This window comes from Pollicipes pollicipes, unplaced genomic scaffold, assembly GCF_011947565.3.
Source record: "Pollicipes pollicipes isolate AB1234 unplaced genomic scaffold, Ppol_2.1 Scaffold_7262;HRSCAF=8765_pilon_pilon_pilon, whole genome shotgun sequence".
Taxonomy (NCBI): Eukaryota; Metazoa; Arthropoda; class Thecostraca; order Pollicipedomorpha; family Pollicipedidae; genus Pollicipes; species Pollicipes pollicipes.
Genome location: NW_023597055.1, coordinates 12,877,139 through 12,897,281, shown reverse-complemented (window position 1 = coordinate 12,897,281; position 20,143 = coordinate 12,877,139). Strand labels below are relative to the sequence as shown.

The 20,143-nt window shown below is 49.5% G+C and overlaps 1 pseudogene; it reads right to left on the bottom strand.

Moving 5' to 3' along the window:
- LOC119113816 (somatostatin receptor type 5-like) overlaps positions 1 to 14,361 on the bottom strand; it is a 76,495-nt pseudogene extending 62,134 nt beyond the window's left edge.
- Between the last annotated feature and the right edge of the window lie 5,782 nt (positions 14,362 to 20,143).

Below are 20,143 nucleotides of genomic sequence, written 5' to 3'. Positions count from 1 at the left end.
GCGCAAATGAATTTCCGAAACAACACGATGTGATGGTTATGCTGCATTGCATTTCATGCATCTTTGTTCTTGTGGTTTATCGCATCCAGAGGTATTTTACAATGGTTTCTGATAGGTTTGACTTCAGTTACAATTAGCACTGCTTCCGAATCTCGTCGGTGACAGTAAGGACACTTTTGCACCTCTGGAAACAACAAAGACGTCACTTCGGCGCTCCGAGAAGCGAATCGAGTCAATCAGAGCAATCCATCCCTCTCGAGTTACCCATCATGAGGCGGGAAGCACGAGGCGCCGTGCGAGAAGCGGCGCCCGTTTCCTGACGATGCCGACATGGAGCACCGTAACCGAGCACCGAGCACCGGTTTTAGTGACAGACGCCTTCCAGAGGTGATAGGAATTATCCTTGCATGCGGCCTGACCCAAATCAAGGGTTTCGTTAGGAGCAGCGGCCCATACAGGCAACACAAAAAATATAAACACAAACATTCAAACACAAGACACCGCGCAGGCGAAACAAGCTAAATAACATGGTTTTAACTCTAAGTTAAAAAAGTATTTCAGTTCGGCATTGACTTCCCCAGCAACTTTACCCACCCTCTTTGCATGGAACCCCGTCGAAGACCTTGATCAATGCAAACGTGGCACATTTTGGACATTACATAGCGATGGCCTAAAGCTTAACACAAATGCCAATCAGAGCAATTTTGTATTCAACCTCCGTCTGTTTAAGTCACTCTGCGCAAAATAAGCCGCGACAAGTTAACACGCGCCCGGGAGGCCGGTTGAATACTCTCCACTCGGGTGAAGGTCAGTTTGAGCCTCCCGAGATCTCAGAAACTAAGGGAGCTAAAGACACCGAATTCACAGGGTGTGTCGGCCTGTATGTGAATTCGCTCGTGTTCAAACTTGATATTCTTATGTGATGTGCTACGGGTCAAACTTCGGATTGGTGTCCAAGGTCCCCACAGAACCTAGATACCGGTTCTAAGCAAAACGTCACCGGTGTTAATTTGAGGTTAGTGACCTTGTTTAACACATCGAAGGTCATAATGACCGAGTTCATACAAGACTGCCTTCAGTTTGCATTTGAATAAGCGTCAAAGATTGCGTTAGGCAGTATGTTCCTACAAACAAAATGTTGACCTAAGTTATTTTAGGTCAGTTACATATTCTGACCTTTAACAAGTCCGTGGAGGACGTGTAATGCAGCTCCCATTATCAATAAATTCCAAATGAGCAGCAGAAACTATTCCATACAGCGAACCCTAGCGTAATAAAGCATATTAGTGTCAGCCTTAGTATGACCTTCCCACCTGAATCCAGGTCAATGGAGTTTGTTTATTCAATTGCTCTGTTGCCTTAGAAACTTTCCCGAGAGAGTACGGCTTCGTCTAACACTCCGTTATTGCATCAGATTGAACGATTCCCTAAAAATTGCCATCGCTGAATCCATGGCCTGACTTTGACCTGCCATAAGTCAGCGGACGCACAATGTACATTTATTTTTTATACCAAACGATCTGGTATTCAGCTGTCGACTGTTGTGCAAAATTTAGGGCGGCTACGCCGCAACGTTTGGAATAAATTCCAAAAAAAACCTCGGGAGGTTGTCAAATTGACCCCTACCATAGTGCGTGTTAAGAATGATTGTTCTAATTGTATACTACTTACACAAATTTGAACATTGGTAAATATAAATGTCTGATCAGAACGCCTGATCAAACATTTCTAACCTTAAAGACGCCTGAATATTGCAGCGCTTATTGGCAAGGTGTTTTTGCATATCATAGTCATGTGCCACGAAAATACTGCCAGAAGAGGGACTTAAGTACACAAAGCGAGCAAAGACACCAGAAGTTTCCGGAGATCACAGAATGCGCCGGAAGGCCCACATCCGCAACTTGTTCCTAAGGCCGAAAGTCCGGGTGACAGGCCAGAGACAACTTCATGGCCGAAGAGTTCTATTTCAACTATTGTGACGATCCAATCCCAGGAAATGCGGTGGTTTATACACTCTCTGAAGGAGATTTCCTCCCTGACGGCAGCTTCAAGGACGACGCAGATACCCATGCTGGTTGTTGGTGTGACTCGGCGGCAGCCCACGTGGCTGACCATGTGGACGCTCACCCAGCCGGTGAGCATGTAGAGCAGAAACAACTTGAACGGATCAAAATGCCGTCAGAACTGCATAAAGGAGGTACTTCTTCTTCTGGTGCTTGCTTCCTCTGGCCAGGTCACGCCAGCAAACGTTACACACGTGAGGCGCTGCAGCTACTTGAGGAGATCGGCGTACTGTTTGTACCTCAATAGTCAAACTTAACCTCAAGTTTCCAGAAGACGCCTCAAGTCAAGTAATCAACCTCAAATGACCCATCAAGTATACGCCAAACCACCCACTCCCTCTCCAGCTCCGACCAACACCGGATAGGGAACTGACCAAGAAGTGATGCATGCAGGGCTGACAAGCACGATCAGACCAGCAGATAACGGTCAGGATACGAAAAATCATCTGCGAGCATAACTGGGACGCCCCACGCAGAATGACGGAGAAGCTAGACGTGCACGTGCGCCAAGCAGATAAATTTGGAATCACCGCTCAGTTCTACTCATTGCAATGCTTTCTTAACACGCTCCCGGTTGGCCGTTTGGATGCGCTGCGCTCGGATGGGGTTCAATGTAACCCCTCTGAGATCTCAGGAACTGACAGAGCTAGAGACACTAAATTCTCAGGGTGTATTGACCGGTACGTGAGCTCACTTGGGTGAAACTGTGACATTCGTGGGTTATGAACTTCAGGGAAAATAAGGCCGAAGAAAGCCGTACTCTAGTTTGGTCTCCAAAGTGCCCCAGAACCTAGCTACCTGTTCTGAGCAAAATTATGCTCATTTAAGGTCCGTGATCTTGTTTGACCTTTTGAAGGTCATGGTTAACAAAATCATACAGCACTGCTTTGAGTTTTGCATTTGAATAAGCGACAAAAAACACGTTAGGCAGCATGTTTCTAAAAACAAAATGTTGACGTGAGTCATTTTAGGTCAGTGACCCATTCTGGCCTTTGAGCAGTCCATGCAAGATGTATAGTATGGTTCCTGTTACGAATAAATTCGAAATGATCGCCAAAAAATATCCCATACGACAAGCCCTAGAGTGAAAAATATTAGTTTTGACGTAAGTCTGACCTTTACGCGTGACCTTAGGTCATTGGCTATTCAATTGTTGTGTTGCCTAAGAAACTGTCTCAGATATGTTTGACTTCGTCTAACACTCCGCTGTTGCTATAGACGGAACGATTTCCAAGAAATCGAAGTCGCTGAATCCATGGCCTGACCTTGACCTGCTGTAGGTCAGCGACCTTACCACGTGACATATATTTGTATTGCAAATGATTTGCGATTTAATTGTCTACAGCTGTGCAAAATGTGGCACGGCTGCACCCCGCCGTCCGGAAACAATTCCGGAAACCTTTGGGAGTCAATTTGACCCCCTTCCGAGACCGTGTTAGTAAAATCCAAATTTGTTACCAGTTTACCTCCTGTGACACACCAAACTTACCCCTTCAAAGGCATTTTGCCGTCCAGAAGTATAATGCTCATCCTTTATGTGTCGTTAGCTAGCCACCTGAATCCGGCGGTAAATGTTTAATTCCGCTGCTCACAAGCGCGTGGAGAAAAACAGTATCTGCAAGCGAGGCAGCGACGACAAGAAGTCAATGCGTGCGCTTGCAGAACAGCGAGGACAGCGTCGTCTCGCTTGTTATCTGACCGGGTCTGGGACAACGCACGACGTTCCTGGTACATGGCATACCACTGGACGCCCGTGAAAGACAGTAAATTCACATTATGCCGAAGAAAAGTTAAGCGTTTTTGGATCCTGTATCAATCTATTAATAGGCTCACTTATTACAAATTAAATGGCCTTCCCTCTCCCCTCATTCCAACATTCCCACTGTGCCGGCGTGCTTTCACCGAAGCAATTTGCGGTCCCAAGACGTCAATCGAAGATCATACGGCGTGGCTAACGCTGCGTCTGACAGGCCTAATCCGAGCCCCCCCCCCCCCCCCCGCCGTCTACATGAAGAGCGGCAGGGCGGGACGGGGGCGATGCCTCTTGGCAGGCAGCCGGCGAAGGCGGCGGTCGGCGGCGCGCGGTGAGGGATGTCACGCAGCTTCCCCACGCCGCCTGAATACAGATTTCAGGCCGATTGCGGCTGGTGGCGGCTGAGGCGGTGGCAGTGGCGAGATGGTGGCTGCCTCAGCTGGGGCCACACGACATCTCCCGTAAGGATTCCAGGCAAACGCATCACAAGTAACCGGGTCGGTTGGCTCGCGCACTTTCGCAAAACCCGGCCAGCAAACCTGAGCATCTTTAAAAGGTGCTTCCATAAATACACACCCCATACTAACCTATCTTATACAACATAAAATACAATACTGATTATGCTTCCGGCACCGACGTGGTGGTGAAGCGTGCGCACCGCCGTACCTGTCACGAGCGTGACGCGGTGTGACCTAAATCAGGCAGAGACCCCGCGGTGCCCAGTGGGCCTGACGGACGCGACGGCGGTGGGCACGAGACGAGACGAGAGGCGACACGGTCATTAGGCGACACCGCCTGCCGCTGCGGCGTGCGTGTCGCCGCCGTCACACCGGGCGCGACCGGGTCACACCGGGCGCGACCGGGTCACACCGGGCGCGACCGAGTCACATCGGCCGCGACTGGGTCACACCCGCCGCGACCGGGTCACGCCGGGCGCGACAGGATCACCTCGGCCGCGACTGGGTCACACCCGCCACGACCGGGTCACATCGGCCGCGACTGGGTCACACCCACCGCGACCGGGTCACATCGGCCGCGACTGGGTCACACCCGCCGCGACCGGGTCACACCGGGCGCGACCGGGTCACACCGGGCGCGACAGGGTCACATCGGTCGCGACTGGGTCACACCCGCCGCGACTGGGTCACACCGGGCGTGACCGGGTCACACCTGGCCGCGACTGGGTCACCTCGGCCGCGACTGGGTCACACCCGCCACGACCGGGTCACATCGACCGCGACTGGGTCACACCCGCTGCGACCGGGTCACACCCGTCGCGACCAGGTCACACCGGGCGCGACCAGGTCACATCGGCCGCGACTGGGTCACACCCGCCGCGACCGTGTCACATCGGGCGCGACCGAGTCACATCGGTCGCGACTGGGTCACACCGGCCGCGACCGGATCACATCGGCCACGACTGGGTCACACCCACCGCGACCGGGCTGGACGAGTCGGTCACAGCAGTGACCGTGCTACGTTGCAGCGGCAGTGGAGCTGCTTGACCTCAGCCAGAGCGTGGACTCTAGAAATGACCACTGCGAAGACCATCGCATTGTTCGTAATCGTTTTTCAGAGTGGGCTCAACGACAAAGGTCACTTATTTACAACGCCTACTGCACAACACTTGGCGCCACTGCTACATGCGCTCAGCAAATTTGGAACAGTGGAATAGATGTGGTAAACGTTCTTTACATTTCGACGGTCGGGGATAGTGATCAGCATGCGAGTCGAACTAAATTATTTTGCCACACATTCCATGTTATGTTTGGCTTGAGGTCATCGGAGTCAAATGAAACGATCCAAGAACTAGGTTTGATGTTATTGATATACGACATAAAGTCAAATGGTTGCTGCGAGTGATACAGCATCGCGATGTCCTGCAGACTCAGGCGGAATCTGCAACGTTGACCAGAAGGTTAAAAGGAAACGTTGTTCAATGCACACAGGTACATTCATATATGCCAGTTAAATGGATGCCATTTCAATCTTTGCATCCTCGGTTTATCCAGCGGGCCCAACAAAAAACATTGCTACGCATAAAGCGAATCAAAAGCCTGCACGTGAATGTCAATATGGAACTGGCACACACCTTCTGGCCTCAGCCACGTCTCACGCAAGGCAGATAAGTGGCGTGGTGTCGTGGTGGGCTCCCGTGATGTGATCATCCCGCTAGACCGAAAAGGCCACTGACAATGACATCCGCGAGCAGCCACACGGCAGCCGGAGATCGCGATGCCGACCGCCAGCAAACTACGCGGAGACCAGACCTTGCCTCTCGCAGTGCCCCAGTTTCCCCAGCGCTACCAAAATGGAAGCGACGCCGCCAACGGGTGGCCATGCTCCACCGCGCTCCCCGGTCCCGGGCGTGGCCGCCCAGCACGCCGCCGCCTCCGCTCCATCTCGGCGCCAGTCCCGCCGGACCAGCCGCACGCGGCGCGTGACCTGGCCATCACGACCGGCTATCTGGACACGGCGGCCGCGCCGTCCCGGGCCGAAAGACGGAGAGAGAGGGGGAGGGGCTGGCACCGCGCCAAGGCTCGATAGAGTAACACACCGCACAGGCGGAGGAGGCGGCGGGTCGGCCGCGTTTCCGGAATGCCGGCGGGTGGGTGCCGACGCGTGACTTTGCCAGCGGGCATGAGAGTGACCAGGCGTTCTCTCTCAGACGACCTAGGCCGAGTGTGGTCATGACACGTAGGGTCACCGGTCGCGCGTAGACAGCGTTGGCGATGGATTAGCTTCATTCGTGTCGCAATGAGCGGCCAATTGGTTGTAGCATGGGCTGCAGTTCGTGGAAGGATTGGTATAATGACATCCACTCAGCACTGGAGAGCTAGTCCATCAGGCTAATTTCGACAATCAATCTCCTGATTCAATTGTTTTCGAGCCGTCGGGGCGTGAGACGTGTTATATGTGAAAACCGCGCAACCCCATTTAGGCGGCGGAACGACAGCGGAACGGCGGCGGAACGGCGGCGGAACGGCATTCAGCAGCATACAATGTGACTGGAAAGCAGGCTGTCGCGTTGTCAATATGTCGAATACTCCAGGTCTCCTTAAAAATTCCTTCCCCGTAAGGACGCCAAGATGGTTGATAATCCCTTCATAGAGAAACACAGATACAAACAGACGTAGGCGAAGGAACAACAGTCATGCTTAAGGTGCACATTCACAACAGAAAGAGCCCGATTTTTTAAGTTTGGGTAGTGACTCACGAGATGAGTGATGATGATGATGAGTCATGAGTGAGATCACATGGAAAATCGAGCCGGAAGTACGAGACACAAGATCACGTACAAGAGATGTTACCCGAAAATATAGCAATGCGTACATGATTCAGCCGAAGGATATTTCAAGGACGTTAACAATTGTGCCCGAGTAGAGTGGTGGGATTTAATCTCCTGGAAATCCATCGACCCATGCGTTTCATCACCGAACAAAACAAAACTGATTTAGCCTGCAATATGATTTAGAATAACAAGGTATAGAACACATGCCTGTCACATGTAGTACATTAGTTCATAATGTATTTGCTCATGTTATCTACACATTATGCACAATATTTATGACTTGCCCCAAGTGACAATCCATTCCGCCCAATCAACTAAGTGGCCCAACGATAAATGCCTCCTACCTGTAAGTATCGGGGTCTGACTTCTCCCCTAATTCATGTGGTACCCTTCTTCTAGCAGGCCGGTCTGTCGGCACGATGCACTATTTGCGCTACGGCTTTTGTTTGAACATGGGACGTATGGAAAGTATGTGCGCCACGGTGGCGCCAAATGATGTTTTGAAACTTCGGAACAAATATCTTACTCCGACTGTGCCACATTTAAAGACAGTGGGCAAGCATCAGATATGAAAAAGGGTCACTTGCAACAACTGGTATGGGTTTTAAGTGCAAAACTCTGCTTAAAGTGACATAATACCAATATTTAGTAGATATGCTCTTAAATACGTCATAGCTTGTTTACGTAATGGGACGTCTTAATGACGTTCAAGTTGCTGCTACACTGGCTGTGTCAGGGTTGCCACCATGGTGGAAGGTGCAACTAATTTATTTGTTCTTCTCAGCGCCGCAAGATGGTGTTGTAGTGTATGCGTGTAAATTTATGTTGCGCTCTTTATGCGCATGTGTTTTGGCCCTCTTTCGCTCTGTTCTTTCACATGTTTCCGTGATGGGATGTTTTTCGCTTGCATTTGCAGTTTTAATTACGGCGCTATTCTTAATTACTTCATTACTAGCCTCATGTCCGTCGTAGGTATTAATTGCCCAAATATCTCCGATATTTATTTCAAATGCGGTTCATGATGGACAGAACGACAAACAGCCATTGGTGTGCCAGGCTTTCCAAGCCGAATTACGCCGCTTCTACAACGGCGCTGTTCGGTCGTCACTGCGAATCGCATGCCCTCATCCACGGAAAGTTCACAGGCGCCTCGATACAGGACACGAAAGCACCAGGCGTGCCGAACGGGTCATCCTGTCATGATCGTGTCATCGCACCTCATCGTCCAGTGCGATGATTTGTTATCGAAACGACGGACCTTCGCGGAACCAGCGACGACGTTTTCCTTATGCATCTTACAAAGATGTCAGCCAACCAGGAGCTGCAGGAGATTTAATCATATCATGTGCCCGTATTCCTTGCAGTGCATCTGTATTCCCTGTGATGGAATTATACTTCAATTGACGGAGCGGATGCAGCCAATGTACCTAGCAGAGCTTCTTTTTCATTTTCAAAAGAAGAGCGGCACTGTTCGCACCACGCTGCAAAATTAATTCCTGGAAAGCTGTCTGGATTACACCTTTAAAAACATTTCTACGCTATCTCACCTGATAGCTCGTCTGGTTTCTATAGGTACTGATACCCCAGAAAACAAAAGCCTCGTACCACAATGCAGACATATTGATTTCGAAACGGAACGGCCGGAGGCCGCGCACAAACTCATCCTAGATAACCAGAATAATGGAGCTTCCATTCATGTCGCATGCAGGCAGGGAACTTCGGCGTGACAGTGGCGCCGTCGACCGCCGCGTCACGTCCCACTCGTCAGCAGCGCGTGCAAAACATGGCGCGAGAGACGCGCTGGCAGCGCCCCGGGCGTGCTATTTGGGCGGCGTCGGAGCTGGCGGCGGCGCTGCCAACGCGCCAGCGTGCGCCACCGGCGCCGGCGGCCAGAGCATGGACGCTGACCGCGGCCCGTTCGGACCGCGCGCCACCCGAGGCTTCCGGACCGTGCGACCGCCGGAGCCGTCTGCACAGCGCACTTAGACGATCAGCTGATGACAGGTCAACGAGGTCATCGTGCCACGGTGTAGCCGTGATATAGTGTTGTACGGCGAGAGCAGCGCTCGCCGACGATGCTGTTGATAGTGGGATTTAATTCAACATCTGATCTGAACGTCATTACCGGGATCTTCGGTGCATAATGTTCACAAAATGAGCCCTAATTAGCATGCAGGCTGAGCCCGATGCCACCGAACCTTCCAGACGGAGCTCTAGACGAATGGAAAAGGCTTTGGAAGCCCTCGGAGGCTTTACACCACTTAAGCCATTCTCTGAAGTTTCAGTTTTTTAACGTCTTTGTCCCTTCTGGAAAAACATGAATTATTCAATACTATAACTCGGTGGTGATGACAGTGACCACTTTTCAAAGTTTTGTCCGTCACATTTCTTGTTCAGGTGCTCAGTATGATATTTTTCGCAGAATATGCATGCTTTTATCATTTCCTGCAATGAGTTCCGTATGCTATTGTACGCCGTGACCGCGTGGTTCTTTATAACGCGCTTAAGTCAGATCACCTAGGATCAAACTGAACCGAATGATCATGTAAAAGAACCACCACACGAATAATTTTTGGCCTTCAGAAAAGGTAAACATTTGGCTTTATTTGACATCTAAGACCATCTTAACCGATATTTGATGCAGCTCGACAGCGTTCCCCGTACCGTTAGTTCGTTGCATGCATCGTCTCAAGCTCTTGAGACTGTGGAGTGAGACCAAAGCACACAAGGGTTGGCCCGTGTCACGAGATTCCACATGTGGGTCAAATCCCCCTGATGGACAACACCGCTCCCCCTGCCACAACGCGCGTGGCATGTGTCTTGCTGACCCGTATGACCCATCACAGGTATCGCACACTGACGCTGACTGCTTCTCATCCAACGCAGCTTTACACGAGCTAGATTTCCGCAAAGCTTCCGCGTGCTCGGTCTTTTGAAAGCGTGGATCGGGCTGCAAGACATCCTCCTCCCACGGAGGCTAAGGAAGCGGCCTTCAGACGACGGTTTAAGCTGTAAAACGTATCCAGTGTTAAGTCACACATCACTTATCCCTTTTTGGCGCATTGATGTAGCGTCTGTCTTACTAGGAATGGCACCTAAACTGGTTATTTTTTCGATGAACAGCCTTGACTCGGCTGTTCTGACCTGTCTCAGAATCAACCGTTCTGACCTAACTCTGGACTCGGCTGCTCTGACCTGCCCCTGACTCAGCTGCTCTGACCTATCCCTGACTCTGCTGCCCTGACATGTCCCTGACTCTGCTGCTCTGACCTGTCCCTGGCTCAGCGCTCTGACCAGCCCCTGACTCTGCTCTGACCTGTCCCTGACTCTGCTGCTCTGAGCTGCCCTTGACCCAGCTGTTCTGACCTGTCTCTGTCTAACCCCGGGTTCTCTTACTCATATGGTGAGCAATGGAAAACAGAAGACGTGATGCACACCCCACTTGCAGATGCATGTATTGCATGCAGTGAAACACAATTGGTTTAGTCAAAATATGTTAGCAATTTAATATTTGATATTCAGCCGGATTAAAGTGATCAAAAACGTTTATTAGCATATTTCGTCAAAAAGGAGGCGAAAAGCGTCATAAAAATAGCGTTCCAACTTACAAGTGCAGGGCAACGTAAATATTGCTACTGCTATGCCTTTTGTTCCTGTGGCGGTGGTGTCCACTGGCTCTAAAGTACTATCATCTAGTGTTAACACTACTATCGTGTGCCGGCCTCCATAGGGCCTGGCGAAGGACAGCATGCACTAGTGTTGCCTGCTTGATAAAGTAGTGACATTTGCCGATTGCTTTTCCGGGCCACGTCGATAGTTTACACATTTATGTGACATGACCCCTGTAACCGGTATGCGAAGTGATAGGCAAGATGTTCAGTGACGTGTTATGGATCGTCTATATTCATGATTTTCAGGCGCCCACGCAGATTGGCTGGCCCGCTTGCATGATGTATCGCGCTGGCTGATATGTTCCGGATCATCCGCATGCTTTCTGGGATGTAGGCTTTGATGCCATCTTAGTTCTGACGGGATCAAATATCTAGAATCATCTGCGATGCAGCGGTCCGTTATTTTTACGCTCATTTTTGGTATCACCACCATTCTATTTTTTCTATTTTATTTATTGTATTTCTTAGTTTACATTCTAACCTACATCCGTGACATTTTGAGAATATCTGGCTGGCGTTCAAACTTCTCTGACGAGGAAACCAGGTACGGGAGCGCTACGCATGCGCAGCAGTTCTTTTCCAACCGGAAACGAGGGAGGAGAGGGGAGGGGAGATGGATTCAGCAATAAACTGTCTGAGTCCCCACATTCTGCTAATCCATTGATTCTTCGGCAAGTAGCGTGATGTTTTATGTCAAGATTCATATTTTGGTTCGGATATCGTCTTTTCTTGATTAAAATAAATGTGAGCTGGAGCTGGCTCATGCTATAAACATAGGGGCAAAAAGGACAGCCGATGTACTTTGTTTTACAGATTTTTCAGTACCAAACAGCTCACACAGAAAAGTAATCATCGCTTTTTAAAAGTTGATCGCGTGGTCAATACATTGAACTGCATACGATGGAGTACAATACACGGAAATGTAATACAATAAAAAAGAACTCGATGTAATACATTACAACGCACGCCATGCAATACATTGCCCTAAAACTCTAATCATCATCGTCATCATCATCATCATCATCATCAACACAACGTATACAATGTCATGCATTGACCGCGCGACCAATAAAACACAATGCTTATCTTTCGGTGCTTGCTTTTTGTTCTGAGGAAGCTGCCAGGCAAAATATGTTGATTTCCTCAAAACACCCTTCCTCACAAGTTCTATTTCATGAGAACTGACGCCAGATGACCAACGTACACATCTAATGACTGAAGTTGGTTTTCGGGAAGTCACATATTTTACGCGGACTGTCCCACACGGGGTGACAGACCGGGGATTGATTCGGCTTCAACAAACCGCATCGATTCCATTGCATTTACAGCCGCATGTGGCATGCAACGACGCCATTCCAAAGGCTGGAAACTGTTATTACTGACTGCAAAGAACCGAGTAGCAAAGTGACAAGATGCTGCACGATGGGGAGCTGTTGCAGTGATCACAAGTTTGTAATCCATCAAGGCGCTGACATTATTGCTTGAGTTGTGTGTGTCGATAGTAGCAAAAAACTGTCACAATAGCGTCACGTGATAACCTCTGTTTCAGGTGCGGTACTGTAGTTGCTTTAGGTAATGATTCTTCATTTTTGATGGCACGAAGGCTACAAAGTTCTTTCACCATATCAGACGTACGCTTCCCCCGAAATATATCACTAAGTTTTGGGTTGAACGTTGCAATTTGCAAATAACTACAGAAAGCCATATGTAAGTGTTATGGTATATGTGCAGCAAAAGTAAATCTAGACAAAATGCGACAGGGCATCAACTACCTCCACCACGCTTTTCACGGGTGTTTCAATGGACGTCGTTTGAATAGTGAATGCTCGCCCAACTCGAGCAAAATATATGGTCTACTGCGATCTCACACGCAACACCAAGCCGGTGTGACTTGTGCGCCGGCCCACCCTGACTTTGCTCCAACGATTGGAAATGGCTTGTGCTGGAAGAGAACGTCGAATATCACTATCTATGCACGCCTGTGGAATTGAGGATATTTCTCCCACCGCTGTGCTGCTTGCCTCGAAACGTGTCCCGTAGCGCCGACGTTGACGTGAGGACGACGCGGCATTAACGGCGCGAGAAGAAATTGGGAATATTCAGCAAAATATTTGCATAATTTATTCAGATGAGGTTTATGCAAGGGGAAGCGGCGGAAGCGATTCCTGCCGCATAGCTCTAATTAGTTTCGGAGCAAGTTGCAGTTTATGTTCGTTGCGTGCTGTGCAGCTAATGAGCGCTGAGAGTTTGATAACATATTTTGCGACAAAGCGGTTCTTTAGTCTCTACTACTGTGCACATGTCAAATGGGTGCCAAATCAGGCGTCTCCAGAAAATGGCAGTCGTGCATTCGTCGCAGTTGCGTATGCGGCTCCGGCAAATAATGTCTGCCTGCGGGATGGGCATGTGTTGTTTTGATAGACTCGAGGGAGTAACTGGAGAAATGTCACGATTCAAGGCACGTAAACCGTGAAAATTCATCCCCTAAATATTGATGGTTAGCAGCAAACCACCGTCAAGTTTGATGCGCATCGCCAACGGCAGTGTCAGCTGGCCGTCGCCGTGTTATCTACATACGGCCAAACGTCTACCCCTTATTATCATGCTTAGTGGCGACGCTACAAGTGTCGGCTTCGCTTGTGGCAGCACCAATCGTTTCGGGACGGGCCTGGGTCGCGCCAATTGCGCAGATACGCCTAGAACACTGGGGTAGTCTGATCAAGCAGCTGGTTTTCAAGCACGACAGACGCAGAGATAAGATATGCGAGCTCTGACGGTATGGCAGCCTCCAACAGGCGCACTGTGCGGGTGGTGGATGTCATCGAAGCTGGCCTTGATCAGCTGCAGCAATGGAAGCAACGCTCTGGCCGCCATTCCAGCCCGGCGGATTCGGACGCATGACAAACCACACCACTCTGGACTTGGCCGACTCAAACTGAACTCTGTGATGCCCCTCGCGACGAACTTTACGCGTTTATAAAGCATGAGCTTTGTTCGTGAAGCCATTGTTGTCAAGAGCTCGCTATTTGACCTCAGCACCGGAAACTCACTTCATTTCTTTAAACTATGAGTGCTATGTGTGTTAAACCATGGGTCTAGGCGCTGACAGCTATTCCCCACTTTTTCGTGATATGGCAAACATTTGTTTTTGTGCTTCCTACGCAACATTATCCGACTGTTGAACCTAGGCATGACCCATTATTCCGCTCCCGACATCCACTCCAAGACAATTCAGGGCACCGTTGGCGCCCAGCCGCCCGTCATTGCTGTGCACTCACCTCTCGCTGACGCCAACACACGCGAAGACGCTACTCCGAGTGTCTGGCAAGGTCGGCGGGAGTCGGTCGGTGTCCCTGCGGGAGTCGGTCGGTGCCCCTGCGGGAGTCGGCCGGTGTCCCTGCGGGAGTCTGCCGGTGTCTCAGCGGGAGTCGGCCGGTGTCCCTGCGAGGGTCGGCGGGAGTCGGCGGGAATCGGTCGGTACCTCGGCGGGGGTCGACCGGTGTCCCGGCGGGAGTCGGCGGGAGCCTGCCGGTGTCTCGGCAGGAGTCGGACGCGGGCGCTGGCGTCCGCGCGTCCGGCCGTGTTCACAGCTGCAGGTGCAGTGAGCCGGGGGGCAGCCGTCGTTGGCTCCGCCGACGACGCCGACGCGGCCTGGCCGGCGCGTCGGGCGCCGGCGCCGACGAGGGCTGGGAGCCACTTCTGAGCGGTGGTCACGCTGGCGACGAACACGGAGATCACCCGGGTAGGAAGGGGGCGTGTACCCCGTTCCCCCTGCTCCCGGTATCGCTCTCGCCTGCTCGTCCCAACCAGCCTACATTTTCACAATATTTTGCTTTCCGCTCGCCCCGGTCTGTGCTTACTTACGCAATGGCACACATACCGCTCGGTGCATACCGCTCTAGCCTTCACACTGCCACCCGTACTATGCGTACTTACGCAGTGAGGTCTGTGCTGACATAACGTCACCCTTACCGCTCGCCCCAGTCGATCTATTTTAGGTTGCCCTTTAGCTCTCTTGTGCGCGCCGCGGTTTATGCGCTCAAACATTTTGTCGCTGACTTGGGCAGGCGCTCACTTGCTCATTAAATTCCTCGCTTATGCATTCTTTTACACGGTTTCCCTCTCAGACTTCAACGCACAAGGTGCTGCAGGAAAGTGAACGGATTTAAATGGCTTATATTTCAGACGTTCATTCGCATTTTAGCGCAAGCAGTGTATCAGTGTAAAGAGCATTTAATCGCATTGCGTATTTCATTGCTGGGCTCTGTGTGGCTTTCTTAGCTTGGGCGGTGCGGTATGCAGTTCATGTGGGTACCATAAGTGTGGAGGTTAAGCCTCACGTCTGGCAAACCAGGGGTGCGGGGCTCGATTCCTCGCGGTGCCCGCCATTTCTGATAGGGTAGGAGGCGGGTGACACCACACAACCTTCGCAGCTGAGTGCACGGCAGAGCCCCAAGCACACATGTGCTTGATGTGGCTTCATCCATACTCCAGGCACCGTAACACCGTCCTCCGCTGTTAAAGTTCCGGCACGACGCGCATCTGGCTTTATGCCTTTCAAGCCCGCTCATATCCACTCTCTAAGTGCAGGAACACTCTTCACACTTTACACCTGTGTCTTCAACGTCACCACATAAAAAGTTAAGGAACTAAAATGCAGGGACCAAATCGCATTCTGGACCACCGTTTCGTCTTCTTCGGCTTGCGCGCCATCGCATCACCTCGCTGAAGCTAACGGTGAGGCAGATCTACCCCACAGACTTTCATCAAACGGCCCAGAGCCTGCTCAGACCGCCATACACCTCCGGGCAATTACGGTCGCTGCGGGCCCACGACTGTCCTGATACCAGCAGGGACCAACTGTTGACGGTCACCAGGATGGCCACCCGACTGTTGATGGTGCATCGGGTGGTGAGCTTCTCAAAGTGAAATGGTGCTTCACGAATCACGTCAGGGGCTCCGATGGCCCAACAAAAATAGCTCTGGCTCTTGACTTCACTGTTTGAATGGAAGGGTGCCTCCTTGTTCGAAATATTTCTGCGGGCTCCGCAGCAGACCGTCTCTGATTTTTTGCGATGTCTGGACTTTTTGGAGGGGGAGGGGAGCGGCTTGACTCAGTGAGTTGACGTTATTAGACAGGTTTTGAAGGCTGCTCTCTGCTATACGCGTTTGCACTTGGCAATAAGTTGCGCTTTTATGTTCATTGTGGTGTATTTATCTGCGGTTTAAACTTCCCATGAGTCTGAACTGCCGCTTATATTTCGTACTACCATTCCACTATTTTTGATTTGTCGTCTATTGTTTGCGGTAAACTAATATCTCCAAAATGGCTCACATATAAAATGAAATATCATTAGGATCATTTAAAGCAAAGTCATAAAAAAACTCCTTATTTCGTACACAGACTGCTGTTGCATGGGAAAATTTGTCCACTCCTCTGGGAATTCCCGCTATTTTCCGACAGACAGTTGATTAGAAATGAACGTTATCACACAGGGGCATGACTTAGTGCATTTGGAAATAATGACATGTTGCTATAGACGATGCAAAGGGACCTTTATGGGAAACTTATCATTTGGTCGTCTTTGAGCTTCAGAACTCCTTATAACAGCACGTTGGAGAGATGTACGTAGAACTTAGGCGTTGGCGAGTACGCACTACTTGTAGGACTGGACTTTTTGACGTGTCGTAATTCTCAGCAGAGGAGTCAAAACCTTTCTTCTTTGTAGAAAAAGCCTGACGACAATAACAGTCGACTTTTTCGTGAGGCAGCAAGCCCAAGAAAATAGGATGTTGAGGATGAAAAAATGGTTTTTACAACTAGCCTTGCACGTGGGTGCTGGCGAATATTGACTCTCTGTTCTGCAAATATGTGACTTGTCCGAAGCATTCTGCAGAAGCATTGTGGTTTGATTTTTGTTTTCGGGAGAATCTTTCGCTTCCACACACAAGTCACAACGACGTGCGCGGCGTCTTGGCCTTAAAAAAGCAGCCTTAGCGGCAGCAGACTTGATCAGGGTCCCCAAAAAGCATACAGAGCGACGCTGCTCAGGAATTTCGGAAAAAGAGACCGAGTGCTAGATATCCCGCCTCCTGACAAGCCTAAAACTCTTGGTACCGTTCTGGACGATTTGAAAGTGAAGGAATCTTTTGCAAAGGAGCAAGGAGTCCATCCGGCGTAAGTCTCGAGAACGTAGAATAAGCAAGTCGCGTCTTATTATCCTGTAGGGAAAGGATACTAAGTTCTACCAATATCCCTCGCAGATTTCCCAGAGGCTGCCCCCAGTAGACATACAGTGAAGTATGACTGCCGCGAGTTAGTGCAATTAGCACCATGGCGTGTTAAAAAAAACTGATTCATTGACGAGATCCATTTTTGACTTAATGGTTATGCAGTCATAAGCAACTCAATCAATTCATCAATCCCAAATAAATTAATTAATTAATCAGCATGGTTCCGAAGTAAGGCATTTCATATTGCAGAATAAGAGCGCGTTGGGGCAAAAGAAGATGTGGCTGATAATCCACGGTCCCCAACCCAAGAAAACATGTGGCAAAAAGTGGCAAACAAAAATCACATGCAACATACACAAGCACACATGCAACATTAACAAAGCAACGTTGACCTCAGTGGCCACACATCTCTCTGTGGGGACCGGGCAGCCGGTTTCTACACATCCTCGCACGTAACAAACGTCATTCTTGAAATCTGGCCTCGCGCAACACAGCTATTTAAAAAGCCCTTCAAATTTATCAAGTTGTCAAGTGAATTTAACGTCTTTTTGGATCGCAGGTACATCAGGCAATCCATCCCTTCCATTGAAGTTCTGACTCGAAAGTAATGAAGCAGGTTTGGAGCTGTAGGTGCTTTGAGCAACATCAGGAATTAAACCATCCACAGATGCACCAATTAAGTTGGAGCTATGCATGGAGAGGGCAGCGGAGGATAATATGCTTTATGTGCTTTTTGTTTCTTTCAGTGATTACCGCAAGAACAGGCTAGACATCTGCAGTGGACAGTGCATACTAAAAGGTGATGACTTAATTTCCACGTGCCTGAGCTATACGCAATTAGGGTGCTGTGCAGCTCGGTTAATTCGACTTATACCGTTGCACGTTGTTATTAACGTACACTGGGAAAGGGGGTCCCCAGGTGAGGTATTGCTTACACCTTTGCACCCCATGGAGGCCACCGTGTTGGTTCCTAGGAGTTCATGGTCGGACCACTGTTCTTCGAGGACGAAGATGGGGAGGCTGTTACGGTGACCAGTAAACACCACACTTGAATTGGTACCCACAGCAATCTTGGAAGCAACTCACACAATGCCTAAGGATCCATATATTGAATCAACGGCTTCAACAGGACGGCACTTTGCCACACACTATCAATGGCAGCATGACACACTATGCGATATATATATATATATATATATATATATATATATATATATATATATATATACGCGCCACATGGCGCGCGCCATCAATCAACCATCGTCACAGAATTAATTCAAGACGCCATCAAACAATGACGTAATGGGGGACATTTTTACAAACTTCTAAATTTTGTTACTTAGGGCCTTTTTGAACCTTAAAAGCTTACCAAAAGTTACAAGTTAGTTTTTCCCATCATATCTGATGCTTATCTTAATATCTTCAAATGTGGAACATTCCCTTTAACCATCACAGAGTGAGGTACGTATACGGAACATACCAGCACTTTACAGCCACGAAGGGAGATGGGGAAGGAGAGGTTCGCGTGCTGTTATACGGCATCATGCATGTATGGGTGACATTCAAATGGGTGGCGGGAAATAGGTTGTCTGTTGAATAAGTTGAAACAGGGAAAAAGTTTGCGTGCATCGCGCTTTGAAACAAGAGGGTTTGAAATATTCAGAGAGACATGGCTTTGAACTGCATATAATCATCTTGAAACAGCTACCGCGGTTTAAAACCCCATACAAATGTGCGACGGTATTTTTGACGTATAAATAGATACATACATATATATATATATATATATATATATATATATATATATATATATATATATATATATATATGCATATACACACGAGTAGGTAAAGCATGCAACACACATGCCCACGCACACACACGAGAAAAGCTGGCATAAGGTTTCACCACGTTATCAGTTACTTCCCTCGGTACTGAGAGGTTATTTTAGGCCACTCATGCCTCAGCACGATCTCGACCTTTGATGACCTTGCACGTGCGATCTTTTTTCTCGATCCACCGGTGCGAGGAAGGTTGGACTAACTATGTTCGAAGGTTTTGAAGGTGACCTAACGTTGCTTCGATCGTGAGGGCGTTTTACACACTCATGCATCTTGTTATTCTGGGTCATGATAGAGCGCATCTGGTGGCTGATTTGACGTCATCTTTAAAATTTCACGTGATGTAAACTAAGCATTCAATGTCTTAAAAGAGATCGAGGGCATTGAGTAGGCGTATCATGTCATTATTGCGGTCCTTCAGAAACATTAAACAAGAGATGGGTGCTCTGAGGTAAGAGCACCTTCAGCAGCGGCGATTTTTCAATCCCTCACGGTAGAAAGCTTTCAGAACGAGCGATTGATTACAAGCCTGCCATTCATATGCAGAATAAATGGCGTCAAAAGTGCAGCGATGCATCATGATGCGCGGAGCCACGTGAGAACAAAGAAATTGCGCATCCGACGTCGGTAAGAATCACACATTATTTTTTTCCAGCTCGTTTGAATATCGAACGTGAGCGTGGCGCCGTTGGAAAACCACGGCGCGCTCCATCGATTCCTCCCCTCTCACCGCTGCAGCGTCTCGTCCGTCTACCGAGCCAGCGCATGCCTCCTCTCCGCAGGCAGCGCCATCTATATGTAAATCAAAATTTATATCGCATTTCAGCCCAGCGAATGAAACGGCGCCATTTGTCACGCGCCAGCTGGATCTCCCGTTCCATAATAAACCGGCCCGTCCGAGTGCAGCGCCGCGACGGGTCTCCGCTTTCTGCGACGCTGTACCGTGGCCAATATCGCTGGTTGATGATCTAACGCTACAGCCTGTTGTAAATCTATTTTACGTCGTCCCGCTGGATTCGGGAGTGCGAGGCATAAAGTTAGCACAACTGACAACTGTAACAATCCAGCCGGGGCTTCTGCTTGACGTGCAGCCACGTATCGCCCCAACGCGAACGTAAATTGAAATGCGTCACCAGATTCATGTTCGTATACCTAAGGTTCATTTGTTTCTGCCCCTCACCATCGTCGTAAGGAATCGGAAAACTAATTTCGGGCTCCCGTTTTGTAAAGCTTTGCTTGTTTCAAGTATTCAAATTAGGCAACTGGGACTACCGCGTGCAATAAGACAG